Source organism: Hyposmocoma kahamanoa, unplaced genomic scaffold (genome assembly GCF_003589595.1).
Source record: "Hyposmocoma kahamanoa isolate Upper Pololo Valley unplaced genomic scaffold, ASM358959v1 92, whole genome shotgun sequence".
Taxonomy (NCBI): Eukaryota; Metazoa; Arthropoda; class Insecta; order Lepidoptera; family Cosmopterigidae; genus Hyposmocoma; species Hyposmocoma kahamanoa.
The window spans coordinates 3405149-3421746 of record NW_020654748.1 but is presented as its reverse complement, the minus strand read 5'-3'; the positions used below and the strand labels follow the sequence as shown (position 1 = coordinate 3421746).

At 35.1% G+C, this 16598-nt stretch overlaps 1 long non-coding RNA gene across 1 annotated transcript; it reads right to left on the bottom strand.

Moving 5' to 3' along the window:
• Nucleotides 1-11257: 11257 nt before the first annotated feature.
• On the bottom strand, nt 11258-16598 carry LOC113236870. The gene is made up of 5 exons (XR_003310987.1): nt 16529-16598; nt 13402-13429; nt 12334-12420; nt 11476-11502; nt 11258-11332 (listed from the first exon to the last, which is right to left on the bottom strand). It is a non-coding gene; the product is annotated as an uncharacterized LOC113236870 (long non-coding RNA).

The window sequence follows — 16598 nt, the reverse complement described above, 5'->3', positions numbered from 1 at the left end:
CGATGGGACTTGAATCCACGACCATACTGCACCGTAGTATTGCTCTTACCAACTGAACTACGCGTCAATTATTGTCGAGTTGTCGAAATTCACTTATGCGTTTTTGTTAAACATTTTTGTACTGGATTCTTCGACATTCTGCGACGCTAGTAACATCTAGTGAGATATTTTAGAACCTTCTTCACTGGCATATATGTGTTTTTTTTTCAAATAACTAGCGTTTCGGGTTCTTTAGAGGACCCATGATCACAGGCAGACCGAAATAGTTTATTTCAAATGTGTAACGTAAAACTTAAGAACCGTATAACAAAAATATTTGAACAATTCTTAAACTAAAATAACGTAAAGTCTCTGTTCGTGTAAACACTATATAAGTAATTATAATAATCTCCTTTCTTCCTAGAGGAGACCCGTAGGATGTAGTAGGATTAGTAAAGGTATAAACAATAACGGAATGAGTTAAACTTCTTACCACCAGCACAACCCCGAACAAAAGTAACAACTTTGAAGAACTCAGCATATTCCAGCTTTCTGACTGAACTTGAATGACATTTTCGCAGAGTTTAAATACGGAGCATTGTCGACACGGCAATTTCACACTTATTAGCGTATTCAATAAGAGTTTACTTCTTTATTTGTCAACTGACGTATGTTTTTCTTATTAATTAAATATAGTAATATACTGCGCCGCTACAAAACATTCGTGTGCAAAAATATATTTTATTTATTTTATTGAGGCCACATGACCCATATAACATATACCTTAAGGACTAACATACATACTAACTAATCTACACGAATTACATTTGTCGGCGACGTGTGGCGCGATCTGCAGCTTAATTTGTCTCTCCCGATCGGAAACTGCGTCTCTTCTGAGTCGAGGCGCATAATTCCGATTCGCAATTGGCCGATCGGAAACTTTTGACATTTCAAATCAGAACAATCACCCACCCTTCGGGCAAAAGTTCTCTTTCATGAAGGTCGACAGATGTTCGGTCTTCACTCACACCACAAACGAATTAAAATTCACTCACTCAGGGTGTATTTGGCTTGTAGTCTGTAGTATTTCGCTATCTGCTCGTAGTACCTAATACAGTCGCGACAGGTACAGCAGAAATATACAGTTTTACCAAATGTTTAAAAGTCCTTACTACTATTAAAGGTTATTATACAACTTCTGCATACTCGGATGACAAAAATCCGTGGTAATGACCCGTTTAGCTCTTTCATGTATTCTCGCTCTAATATGCTTAAATTAAATATTGTAATGATAAATGTATTCAAGGGATATTTAAAAAAAGCAACCCCTAGAGGCTCTTGCTCTTTCTTCTCAGGGGCATCTGCCTTACGAATAAGCAGTATAGTTTAATCAGTACGACGATTTCATGTGTAATTTGCTTAACTATTAAATGATATTTTTTTATTTTGAACCTACTTTTGGTTACGCACTGCCCTCCTCGTAATGAACAATGCATTTGTATTTTGCTAACTTAACAACTCAAGTTTTTTTTAAAATGTCAATTACGCTCAACAATGAAACTGAAACTAAATAAGATTTAAAAAACCGCTTATTTCGGGGGGTTGTATGTGTTCGCTGATTCCAGATATACATACCTGTGCTTAATAACTGTTTCGCTAAAAATCTCGATTACGTTGTTTATAAGGACAGCAGTGTAGGTAATGTATGGTAATGTCAGGCCACATTAGCAATTCGTTTGTGTTATAAATGTAATTATAGGATATTAAGAGCATTTCAGCAAGAATTTCTTAGCATAAGTTTAAAAAGGTAAGCCTTGATGCTGGAACATTTCTTAACTATCGCTACTGCAATTTAAGCAAACTAGATCCCTTAATACGTGTTATGTACTTGGTCTAACCGATTTACATTACATTATGTATAAAGATTTTGCTTATCCTTAATTTACTTGTGCCGAAACCAAATTTTTGCTATTCTGTTTGCACAAATGTTTAAAAAATAATAACACGCGTCATACTGTGGATACTTAGTCATTGTTCGTACATCTATTATTACTATTTTTAACATAAGTATATAGGCATGTACCGTAGGCGGTAATTATCTAAAAACAAAAATCCGATAATAAATTTAGTTATTGTGCGTAAGTAATTTATATAACTACGAATGGACAATGACGACGCATTAAAACTACTAAGATATGTTTAGGTATTTTACAATTTTTGGATTGTTACTCTTTGTGTAGTTTTTTAATTAATTACTTGTTAGTTTTGTATTTAAGAGTTACAAAATAAAGACTAAAGACTAATTAGTAGATACGGGGAGATACTACACAATAAAGACTTCTAAAGAAAACGGCATTTATAAATTAATCCAACTAAGCTATGGCTATAAATAACTTAGGCCGGCCACATACAGTCGAATTCCCGTTTCAAGGCAGCAAAACTATACAAATTACTGACTTATTCAGATTACTAGGATAGCGAACAAACATCCCAATATTGTGATAGGAAGTGAGAGCATAGAAAGGACTAAAGCTGCGAAAAATCTTGAAGTACTAATGGACGATACCCTAAGATTTGAATCGCATATACTGGAGGTGACTCGAAACTGTTTTTTCCGGCTTAAAGTACTATATAAGATGCGTGAATTTCTTAGTGAGCAGCTCCGCATACGCCTTTGTGATTCTCTAACACTCTCTAGATTAAACTATGGTGACGTAGTGTACGGTCCGCGACTTTTGGTAAAAACGAAAAGACTAGTGCAAAGAGTGCAAAATGCATGCGCTCGATTTTGTTTTCGTGTACCACCGCGAAGTCACGTATCTCCGTTTCTGAATGAAGCTAAAACACTAAACATTTCGTCGCGAAGATACTCCCATTTAGCCACGCTTCTATTTGGAGTGATAAAAAGCAAAAAAAATCTTTTTACCTCCATGAACGTCTCACATGGACAAATAGACCGCGCACCTGCAGGTTTCCACTCTGCATTCCAAAACACAAAACTTCGGCATATAAAGGCAGTTTTAAATATTCCGCGGCGAAAATCTGGAACAACATACCGCCACCAATGCGTTCTTCACAATCCGTTTATGCGTTCAAATGTCAACTCAAAGAGCACATTCTAAATCTACAAAACACGTCTGGAACAATTTTATTTGTGTAATGCATCTCAAAATACAAAATTAAAAAGAAAAAGCAGACTGAATCTTTGTTGGGACATTAGCTGAAATTTGTGTTATGTTTCCTATTTAATTATATTGTTTCATGTTTAAGTTTTTGTTTTATTCATATATTTTTATTTCTTTTAATGACCACTGAAAACCAGCGCTGTGGCCCTGCCGCAGTATTAGCTGAGTTGGGTCCTTTTCAGTGCAATAATACACTTTTAATACTAATTATTAATATTGTACTCCACGTGTATTGTGCTGAATAAATTACTTTTCTTTCTTTCTTTCTTTACTTATCATTATTCACATACATGTATGGTACTATTTCCTACCGTTCGAATTTTTTTCCTATTCCAAAATTCCGTATGGTGGCTTGTGCATTTGGAATTACGCATGGAAAAAGCCGTTCGGAATGCTACTCTTCCATAGATTTTGTAGGACCGCAACACACAGTCGTAAATACCGTATGTATATTCGCTGCGACGACATCTGGACTCAATGCCTCGCGTCTCTCGGCTGAGTCTTGTTATCCGAACGTATATATATGTGTGATGTATATACGGAATCTCGAATCAATATTCCGAAACGGATTTCCAAACGGAATTCCGACTGTATGTGGCCGGCCTTATTAGGATTTTAAATTTTTTTTTCTTAATTAATGGCATGTGAGACTAGTAGTCTCAATTCTGCCAGTGCCCGTTTCGTGCTAGTTTCATAAACATCATGGAGGGAGTGTATATAGAAAATTTTGTTCGGTGACTCAGAGGGAGTATCGAAGAAGAATTTAATAGGTACAGTCCGAGCCCATCAAGCTTGACATTTTAGACGGCCATTTCCTTAGACTATGGAAACTAAAGGACATGTTATGTTGACATATATAAATCAGATGTTATATGTATATGATGCATTTCGACGTCGAAAACATAAACATGTTATTGCTTTGTTTAACTATTGCGTGCCGTCTTAAGCCAAAAGAGATAGCATTACATTGGTACATATGTCAAATACGGGAATACCGAAAATACGTAACGTCATCTTAAATGCCGATTGTGTCCATTTCGCAGTTCATGAGGTAACGACAAAACAAATGTTTTTCCAAGTTTTTTATAGAATTGTTCGCATGTGTTGTAATAAAATGGACAAAAATATTGACAGTGAGAACAATTAAATATTAATAAAAATTCGTGCTGCAGCATTACGAGATGTGGCATTTGAAAAAGCTAAGATCGACCGAATGTGACATCGTACAGTCACGTGTTATTTTTCTGTTTATAAATCATACAAAAGACCATATATCTCATGTAATTAGACATATTTAAGTATTTTATTCATAAATCTTGCCAAGTTTTTCTTTGGTTTCTTCAGATTGCCTGTATGTTTGCATATTTTGATGATTGTTGTTGTTAACGATTATTTTGAGATAGTGTTCTTGGAAGCGTACATATTATCGATATTTTGTTATTAAAATAATTCACTACGAGGTTTTTATTATTTTATTATTATTATTTTTACTATTTCATCGTTAAGTTTACCTACAAACCAAAAAAGAAAATAGATTGGTTGGAAATCATATATTGAATCAAAGACCATCTTCATTTATTCGCTTCATTTTGAAGAGTCAAACTTTTAACATAACTTTGAATGTAACTAGATTACATGATTGCATGACATGCGCCCGTAACCCTGACACATAAGTTGACAAATATCATGTGCCTGTAATTTCACCAGCACCCGTACCCTTGAAAACCAGAACACAGTAATGCTGACATTACTGCTTGGCGGCAGAAATAGGTAAGTTGGCAGCACTTCTCTGGACGAACTCTTTAACAAGGAGTTCTATTGCTACTTCTTTTACTTAAAGCGTACACGGGCTTAACAATCTTGGTCCATCGTACCTGCCACGGGCGCGCCAAATGCTTTCTCTGAATTTTACTTTCTAATTATTTCTTTACTCAACAGGTTGTCTTTTTTTATAACAGTAGGTATTTCGTAAAATACCGATTGCCGGCTCTTTTCTTACAATTCAACAAATTATTTACGCATAAATATTATCAAGTTTAGAATTAAGAAGTGCTTAACAGAATATTGACATCTTCATATTATCATCACCCGAGAAACTAGTGACAATGGTTAGGGTCGTCACAAAGGTTAATGTATGTGAAACACGAACACTAACACTGAATGAAAAACATAAATTATTAATTGGCGGAACGGAAGATATTTCGAAAGATTCTGGGATCAATCAAAGAAGGAGAATTTGGGAACTGGAAGGCCAGATTCAATAGAGAGATAGAAGAACTGCTGTCTGAGCCGAATATAATTGGGGAAATAAAATCTGTTCGACTTCGCTGGCTAGAACATGTGGAAAGAATGGGAGAGGATCGACATGCCAAAAGAGCGTTCAAAGTAAAAAAAGTTAAATAATCATTTATTCCATAGGCAAAAATTTTACACTTGAAAACGTCATTTTTTAAGCTACGCTGACCTCCCTAAGAAGAACAAGCAAAAAACTCTAGGGATTGCTTTTTTCAAATAAAATTAAATGCTATAGAATACATTTTGAATCATATTTGTGTGGAATCTAGAGTCACGTTGTCTTTCCATACATCTTTATCACAGATCACATAAATACATCTTTATCAAACACGTGGTCTACAATTCTGTAATATGACTTTTCAATTAAAATACTTTTAATGTAAGTTTTAAACTTAGGAAATGTTAAACTTAAGAAATGTTAAACTTAATATATGCTCCGGGATCTTATTGTAAAAACATATGCAGTTCCCCATAAAAGAATCGTTTACCTTTGTTAAACGAGAACGTGGTGCCATGAGTTTAGACTTAGTTCTAAGGTTAATATTATGGCTATCTTCTTTCATAGCGAAATTATGTATATTTTTACGGGCATACAAAATATTTGAGTAAATGCACTGTGATGACACAGTCATGATACCAGTCTCTTTAAACTTTTCTCTGAGAGAAATCCCAGAACCTAAACGGTACACCTGCGTATTTGAGGTAACCTACGGGTCAAAATCCAGTGGGCCGTCCAAGATATCGCTGGAAAGACCTAAAGGAACTGAAGATGTCCGAATGATCGAAATTGGCACAAGACCGACAGAAATGGCGTACTTTGGTATCGGAGGCCAAGATCCACTTCGGATCGGTGAGCCAGCGAAGTAAGTAAGAATTAAGTACCAATGCGTAAAAGTATTTAAACTAGTTGTTTGCACTACGTTGAGCGCACGTGTGTTACGGAGACGGTTCACTCTTTTGTCCTATTGTACTCTAAAGATAAAGCGACAAGACGAATCGGCACAAATAATATTTTGCCAACTTTATTCTCTAGCGTCTATAGGGAGAGGATCGTTTTGTTGAGTTTAATAAATTTGTCTTCATAAAAAGAAATTTGTCTTTTTTTTCTAAGTAATCTGTTTTTACCGTGTAGTTGTAGTACCACGGACAAAAACAATTACCCGTGTTACTACTAGGCCTGTCGGTAGTTACACGGGAGATAATTATTGCCCGTGCAACTAGTAGTTTAGCTGGTAGTACTACGGGCAACAAAGGATACATAGTACTGTCTTTATAATTTTGTAATTCTTTCTAAATCGCAGCATAGTCAAGACAACATTTGTTTTCATAGTAAACAACGCAAATTAATTCGACAGAACCCCCAACACGAGCATTTATAAAAATAAATCATCGTTACAATATAATAAGATTCAAAAAGACATTAAAACATTATAATATTATTTATATGTGTAAAATAAAAATAGGCGTTATGTTAATGCTTCTAATCATGCTTTCTCCGTGTCGTTACTGGGTCCAAAATTCACGCAATTAATTCTTTTAAGTAGGTTTTTTTTATTAATAATTTTGGCTTGGATACAAGTCCTTTGAGCCATGTCTTCGTTTAGTTATGTTTCTGTAAATATGGCCGCCACAAAGAGGATAGGCAATTTGAGGCGGCGTGCTTGGATTGACTCGGGATTTCTTAGAACGGGCCGATACGGGTATTTTAGTTCGAGATTCGTATACTTTCTCGTTTTAATATTCGATTAAGGCACAATAGCACTACCCTATTCCACTTTAAACGAGATTTCACAAAATAATTGAAAGTCAAAATAAAAACGACACTTTACCCTCCAAAAGGACCAGAGCGAATCCTTTAAGTAGGTTTGTGTGGAGATACGTTTAAAAACTTTTTCACCTCAGCAGCTCGAACAAGGCTATTTTGCTGTGTGAAATCAGTGAGCAAAATCTTATTTTGCTCACTCCGTGAGAAAAAGTAGCTTTTTGCTTTTTAAGTGGAGACTTGTCATTTAATGCGAAGTGCAAAGTCCAAATTGTATTAACAATTAAAATATAACGCTACGACAACAGTAATAATATTCAATACTTACTTTTGCGGCTAGGAAAGTGCAATCTGGAGCTTCATTAAGAAATTTTTCAATATTAGCAGCCGTGAAAACTTTCGATTTTTTTGAAGATTCGATAAACCTAAAACAGACTTCGCATTCTTGGGCACAACCTAGCACCTCCAGTGATGCGAATCATACCCAAACCCGCCCAGAATCACCAACTTTTACGGTGCGGGAAGGGTCACAATCCAGCTCAACTCATAATGAAACCTCGACCACTACTCAAGTAGCAAACACTACGACGATTACTGTTCCAAATAAAACAGTAACTTTTAATCTACAGAATTGTACAAACTTCACGTTCCACTTTTAATTTTTTGTAAATTCTGTATTTTTGTAAATATACAATGATGCATTTGCTTTCATGACGTGTTTTTATTACTTGTCCCTTTAGTATATATATATGTTCTCGCTGCTGAGGTGAAAAGTTGTATGTATCACGCGAGAGCAAAGTTATTTTGCAGCTCGTATTTTTGAGTCCCTCGCTTCGCTTAAGATTCTAATTCTGAATCACTCGCTACGCTCGTGATTCAACTATAGAATCTTTCGCTTGCTCAGGACTCAAAAACAGCACTCGCACCAAAAAACGACTTTGCTCTCTTGTTGAACAAATAACTATTTTCTCAACTTCTAATTTAAGTAGATAAGTACTGAAGAGATTGCATCTTCATCACTGCGTCTTCAAACAGACTATTACCGAATACCAGTACAATATAAACAGCGTGGTACTAACGCGACAGGACAATGATCATGGTGTTTGGCTTGACGCTAAACTTAATTTTTAAACTTAACACATTGTAGCCAAAGCATATAGAATGTTGGGTTTTATTAATAGAGTGACAAAAACATTCCAAAACCCAAACAGTATGATAACCCTGTTTTTTTCCTTGGTACGCAGCAATTTAGAGTATTGTTCAGTTATATAGTCACCCTTTTATAATTGTCACATTGAAAGAATCGAAGCTGTCCAAAGACGGTTTCTTCGGAACTTAAGCTCTAGGTTTGGAATGCGTAGGAAATTGGATACTTACGAAGCAAGACTCAAATATTTTAAGGTATGCCCTCTTCAGTACAGACGTGTGATACTGGACTATTCCACACTGTTAAAAATTATCAATTTAGAAATGGATTCTTAATATTTTTTGCATGTTTAGAGCTCTAAACATCCAAACAAATCTAAACTCCAAATCTTTTTTCAAAGATTTGGACTTATTCTCCCATAGTCGCTATACTTATTTAAATATTTGTAAGGAGAAGCTGAATATGTTTGATATTTAAGAATCTCATTGTTTTTATGTACGTGTAACATGATTTTTTGCTATTGTTTTTAAGTGCAAGTTTGTATTTTTTTAAATTATGTTTAATAGTCTGTTAATTTATAAGTACTTTATTTATTTCGCAAATGCCGTGAGTGGCTGTCTTAGGAATACAAATTTACTCCTATTATAATGCATGTTAACTTTAAGCATCTTCACAGTTTGTATTCTGTAGTTATGCCAAAAATAAATAAATCTATTCATTTCTGTCTGTCGAAATGCCAACGACTTTAGCTCATGCAGGTTGTATCGATTGATATTTGAAATAAATATTAGAGATGAGACGGATAGTGATTTGGCCGGATACCAGATATCCGGCGAGCACCTAGGCCGGTTAGCCGGATATCCAGCCGCCGCATATCTGACCCACTGCCGTAAACATGTCGCGTCCGGTTTATAGCGCGCATCACAGTGATTGACTGATTAGTGAATGTTTGCACATTTACATTGACGATTTGATTTGTTGTGGTCACTTGGTTTTTATTTATATTTGGTTTTTATTATGGTTAATATTTTTGTTAACACAAACATATATGTGACAGAAAAATGTTAACAGTGAAAAAAAATCGCAAATTTGGCAATATTTTAAGATCAGTGCTGTTTGTTTGTTGTGTCGAATGCAAATTTCTCGCGGTGGAGAAGGAATAAAGGAAGCACATCATTCTTTGGCTATATACAATTTCTAGTATAAGTATTATAGTTCTAATATCAGTAGTCTTTGAAAATGGTGATATTCCACACTCCTGAAAACTTCAAGTTGTTATCCCTATTCATAAACCAGGTAAGGATCCAAGGGATCCTGCCTCATATAGACCCCATTGCGCTTTCATCAGTATTATGCAAAACATTGGAACACCTCATCAAAAATAGATTAGAGTGGATATTAGAGAGCAAAGTACTTCTATCCAGGACGCAGTTCGGATTCCGTAAGGGTATGGGCACTCGTGATAGCCTCAGTACCTTTTCTACTGAGATCAGACTCGCACTCACCAGAGGATTGTATTTTGTTGGTGTCTTCCTGGACGTGAGAGCCGCTTATGTCAATGTCCATCTCTCGCTACTCAGGCAAAAAATGCATCAGCTGAGTCTACCAGCGAGGATGATTAACATCATTTATAACATGCTAATGTCTCGCTCCATCTCAGTACGTATCAATGGTTCTCTTCTCCCCCCCAGAATGATATGGAAGGGACTCCCACAAGGTTCTGTCTTGAGCCCCATCCTTTATAGTCTATACACTGCTGACCTTGATAAATCTGTTTACTGCTTCTGTGATATTTTACAATATGCAGACGATTTAGCACTCTATTATTCCTCAAAGTCTCTTGATGAATGCACTATCCAACTAAATACTGACATTAGATACTTGCAAGTTTGGCTCACTAATCACCGCCTTCTCCTATCACCCAGTAAAAGCTCTGTAGTAGTATTCACAAGAAAAAGACGTGTCCCACATATACAAATTTTCCTAAATGATGAACTGATCCCTGTACACGACAAGGTTAAGTTTTTAGGCTTCTTTTTTGATTCCCACATGGCTTATAAGCATAAGCCTAGCAGTAGCACTTGAAACGCCCGTTATTATTTGATTTCATTAATTTGTTTGTGATCTAACAAATTCTAAGCCTTGATACCAGATTTGCCAAAAAAATCTACTTACGCGTTTCATTATTGTAGGTACACATTGTATTTGAAGACAGTTCTCGATCGTGATCGCGCTTTCATTTAGTCTTCTGGCAACTATTAATTAAACTTGACAAGTAATACTTACATTCAACAAAGTTTGCAAGAGTTTATAGTGAAAAACTGTCCTCTGATGCTTGTCTCCTTTATGAAAATAAATAGTACCAACTGATTTTTCATCCACCATAATTTGCCTTTATGGAAATTTGAGTAATAATTTTACCGATAACGTCATATAACTTCATAGTTATTTCAGTTACAAGTAATAAAAAAATTGTCAATAATCCTGTAGTTGTCAAATTTCAAGTCAAATTTATAATAATAATAATAATAACGTACACACTCACCAGAGCCCCGCACTAGGGACACATAGACAACCACAAATTACACCCAAACTCACGAGAGAAATAAATGTAGGGTATACAAATATTTCTCCCGGTCCGGGAATCGAACCTGGGACCTCTGCGTGGCAGCCCGGCATGGTAACCGTTCGGCCACAGAGGCAGTTATCAAACTAAAAGAGTCTTTTAGTGCATTTTACGTCACGTCTTTCACTCGGTTTCGAAAAAAAAAATTGTATATTTAGTAATAGACATACCTAAAAGTAATGATACACTACCTTAACAATTACAAAGGAAAAGTTAAATAAAACCATAAACATTTAATAAATTGATATTTATATTTTTTTTATAATAACACTGGTCTACTACGCACACAATTCCGTCTTGATGTCACGAGTTATTTGATGGGACGTGGAATTCTTAGCCTGTAAATGGAAGCATGTTTATTACTGTACAGTGTCCATTCAGAGTTGAGAATGTATTGGAGGATGGAGGTATTTTATAGAACACTCAAGTAAGTAAGATAACACAAGGACAAATAAATATAGATTTCTTAAATTCAACTCACCGAAGCAGTCATCCATAAAGTTCTCGACTGAAACAAACAAAAGGCATCAATAAATTGTACTTATGGGTACACATACGTATAGCGCGTAATGAATCTCCAGAAGCACGTGAACACATCCCCGATCGCTCTTCTTGTACCTTAAGGAGCTCGTCCACTACGTACCATTTCGGAATATCTAGATTTGATGTATGATGTTTCCACATAAATGTAACAAACCAATTGTACATTTTTATGTTAATTTATTACTTACATTATTAAATTACAAATTATATTAACCTAAAATTCGTTAAAACTATTTAGAATAACTAAATCTTGCTGAAAATTCAAATGTGTGTGCGTACTTTAAATCCTCCGCCACACGTCACTCTAACCATTGGACATACCCCTCGGAATTGGTTCCGGATATCCGGAATTCGAAAAGTAATTAATTAATATTTAGTGACTTTAACAACTATATATCACTCATAATAAACACATTCGCGCGAGCTACGTACCTACATTAGGTCATTTGATTTCTTTTATTTCACCGAACAACACAAGAGAGCACTATTTGGACTTATCAAATGTTAATATTGACGTCATTGCTCTACAACATATCAACGTATTGAATCTCTAGCGACACAGTATCGAAATTTCGCTGAATAAGTAAGCACTACTCTACTACTCACACATACACACAACGTAAACGTAAACGCGCAACGTCGGCGGGCGGTTTCTAAACGACACGAAAGATAATACACTATGACCTTCGGAAGGAGTAAGGTGGGGTCTATAAAGAATGCCACTGTGACGCGAGTGCCTCAGATCCTAGTGTGACTCGGAAGTATACTAGATAATTAAGCCTTTCTAATTACTCACATTTCCCCTTTTTCTTTACCATTTTCTTCGGTTTTACGGGTTTCTTTTCTTCACATGGTTCAGGAACGGGAGCTGGTGCAGCGCTCACTGACAAACAAAACAATAGGTGTTTAGTTTTTCTAGCTTTAACACAGTGGAACTAAAAACGAATAATGGCAATAAAATACTTAGTTTATTTATCACAGCAAATTAAACAAGTAGATAACTATTTTTCCGGATTTAAATCGCGTATATTCGTTTTTTCAAACAAACCAACGTTTCAACAAACAAGTCAACCGTGACTATGGGACCTGTAAAGGGCCCGAAACGTTGGTTTGTTTAAAAAAACAAATATACGAGATTTCAATCCGGAAAAATAGTTTAATTTCCTATGTGTAACAATCGCGAAAACCTAACAACTCGATATAAAGTACATTAGACAAAGTTTGGTATCATACAGCAATGTAGACAGATAAAAGGTCTGTAAAACAGCGAAATATTTTACAACGGCTCTGATTTGCACATGTATCGTGTCACAGCCTGTAAATATAATTAAAATATTAACACAAATCGTTCAAGTTTTACCATAGCCATTGGTAGCAAATTCATAAGTAGAAACCATACAGTAAGAATTGCTTTATATACATATAGATAACAATATTACGTAATTAAATAATAACGACATTACGGTTGACGAAGGGAATTTTTGACTAACTAGTGGAGTTATTTCATAAACAATAATTGAAATATATTTCAAACAACATTCAATAAAACTTAATTAGGAAAACATGGTTTCTTTTAGGATTTATTTTATAAGTAATATATTTTACATTATATTGTAGCTATGGATGTTTCAAAGACGTAAGACCATGTAGAGGTTTCGCAGTTAAGACTGCAATACCAATCTTTGTCATTCAATACTTAGCAACTTGAAGTTTTAAGTTCTTGGACAAACAGACAGGAATCATTGTATTTAGCACCCTTTGTAACTGGTTATTGGATATTTCACAAGGGTGGAACTTAAAACGTATGAATAAATAGTGATGTCACTAATTTATTTCACAAAACTTAAGTGTGACAGTTACTTACCTTCATTTTCGGCCACCAGCGCCAGCGTCTGAGGAAAGGACTAGATTAAAGCCAAAGTAGGTTCAACATTTTAAATGCCAAAAAGTGGTAAACCTCGTAACCTCCATTAATATGACGAAAGTTCACATTAATGTAGGCACAAAAACAGGCTTACTAGAAATAATTAGTAGCAGTAGAGCTCCTTGTGAAAGAGCTCATCCAAGGAAGTACTGCCACCTTACCTATTTCTCCCGCCAAGCAGTAATGGTCAAATTACTGTGTTCCGGTTGTGAAGGGTGCTGGTGAGATTACAGGCACGTGAGATTTGTCAACTTATGTCTCAGGATGACGGGCGCAGTGGCGGTGTCCCCAGATCTTTATGATTTAAAGCTCTGAGTAACACGCAACTGCTATTTGTAGGCGTTTGTAGGCTTACTACCAGGCGCACGACTTGTTTGTCCCGTCCCTTGGTATTATATAAAAAAAAGTTATATGACCATTGACTTACAATTATATGGACGTCGGGTCCGCGCTAAAAAGTGTCCGCACTTGTAAGGCGCTAAAATCGTATACAGAGCGCCAAACTCCGCTTTAGTCTTCATTTGTTCGACTGACAGCGCGATACTGCGATGACATTACAATTTAAATTTTTTTCGTGGTTTTTGTATTAGACCCGTCGTCCATTTATTTGTAAGTCAATATATATGACAATCAATTTACTAATTTTGTTATGAATATGAATAGAAAGATCGAAACACACAGAAAAATTTTTTACATTTCAAATCGGAATTCAATAATAATCAAAAATAATCAAATGATTTAACTCAGAAATTAGAAAGATTTAGTAGGAATCAGGTTCATCTTCATCAACCCATATCATTTCGAGATTACCCGATCGGATCGATTCCTATTGAATCAAAATCAGGACGCCGGTGGGAGTTGAACCCACAACTATGCTGCATCATAGCATTGCTCTAACCATCTGAGCCACGGGTTCAGTTACCGAGTGGTCGAAATTCTTCTATGTGTTTTTGTTATACATCTTTGTGCTCACTTTCGGCATTCGTCGCCGCTAATGACATCTAGTGAGACATTTTACAAAGGGTTTACAAATTATATTTTAATTTTTTTGTTGCCCTATATTGCGCTTGAAGAGTAAAAAAGGGATTTCGTCCAAAAGCGGAGTTACGAGGTTTTCAAATTTAACGGACGCTAAGTATTTATTAATAACTATAATAAAGTCAAGAACACATTAATTTTCAGTCAAGAACACTTGAGCTTTGAACCTTTTTCATAGTAGATAAGCGACATTCGCACTGCTATTACAATAGTGGTGTAACTCAAAATATGGGAAATTTATTAACATATCATTACTGAACGTAAAATTTGATTCTCTACACGCAAAAAAAAACCATCGTTAGAATATTGTAAGAAACAATCAAAAGATATCTACTTTAACTCTAAATGACACACTTTATGTGAGCTAGTTCTGGCCAAAATAATCCTTATTCAAAAACATGAAATAATTTTTTCCATTTTCATGTTAAATATATTTGAGAAATTGTTTAAATGTTTATAATAAACTATAACATATACATTTTAATGATTTTTTTGCGGGAAGTGAGTAATTCGTTTTTAATCGATTCTGAGAAAGTCCTCTTTTTGAGTTAATACACTATTGTATTAACAGTGCAATATATCGGCAATACACCCAAAGCAAAATGCCACACGTCATAAACTATGAAAAAAATAAAGAAAATCGGACTCGCAGTTTCTGACTGAAAGTATTCGTATTTTTTAAATCGCTTAATTGTAATTAAACATCGAGTACTACAATATCAATTAACATATAAATATAGGTGACAGTACCTTAGTAGGAGCATGAGAACATATTTATCCTTTGGGTCCTACCAGTAGGAGCATAAGGACATATTATACGGTCAATTTAACAGAGTTCAATTAAAATCTTTAATGTCAGCTTGAGTGCTGTTGACCCAATACGTTTAGTTGCCCTGTTCCCACCAATACTTCGTACTTACTTACGAACTTGTAAGTCATAATCTCAGTACAGAGTACTAAAAAATCCGACCTCAAAAGTAAGTGGAACTACGTCTATTTGCTAAGTTTTATTGAAATATCCCCTAGTTCGCCACTATACAGGACTTGACTCTGGAGATAATAAAAATCTGTTCTCATTACTCAAAGTATATTGAGAGAAAAACGCCTTGAATTGGAGAAATAGCAAAATCAACCATTCAAGTAATTGGTCCTAAATTAAAGTTAGGCGTTATTTATAATGAATCTTCATGCGTGAACAGCCACCCTTCGAGGTGGATGCTTTTCTTCAAAATACAATGGGACCACTATGGAAGTACCCCCTTTCCAACAAAAAAAGAATCATGAAAACCGGTTCACATATACCGGAGTTATCGCGTAACATACATACAAAAAAAAAGAACATACAGACGAATTGAGAACCTCCTTTTTTGAAGTCGGTTAATAATACTGATAATTAATGAGTTGATTCTGACAGACACTAACTTAAACATAAATTGAATACATTATGAAGCGATAACCATAGATTAGAAATGTGAAAATCACTAAGCCGGATCGTCAATCTACTAACATATCATCTAAATCGCATAGATATATGTATATATCTGCATATCGTTACCGAGCACAAAGTTACCGAAACGCAAAAAACGGATTGTATATACAAATTTTGCAGGCTGATTTCACAAGACATTTCCTTCATATTCATAATACACTAGCTTTTACCTACCCATTATTATAGGTACATGTGAAAACATCGTTGGTTTTTCTAATAAAAACAAAAGAATTATATAAAATATAAATGAACATAGATATAACTTTAATTCATTTTCTAATGCAAAGTCTTCAGATAGACAATGACTGTTACTGCAACAAATATAAATTATTAAATATTATATTAGTGTTTTTTTCGAATGTTCAAAAAGTATCCGATATTTGGTACGTCTCAAGCGCCACTACCCAGCGCCCCCGCTGGGTAGTGGTCTTATTATATCTTCTTCTTATTATATCGTATTAAGTATACCGGTTGATATTATAGTAGGTTTAATACCTACCTATAGGTATAAACAATAACAGAATGAGATGAACTTCTTACCAGCAACACAACCCCGAACAAAAGGAACAATTTTGAAGAACTCAGCATTGTCAAGCTTTCTGATTGAACT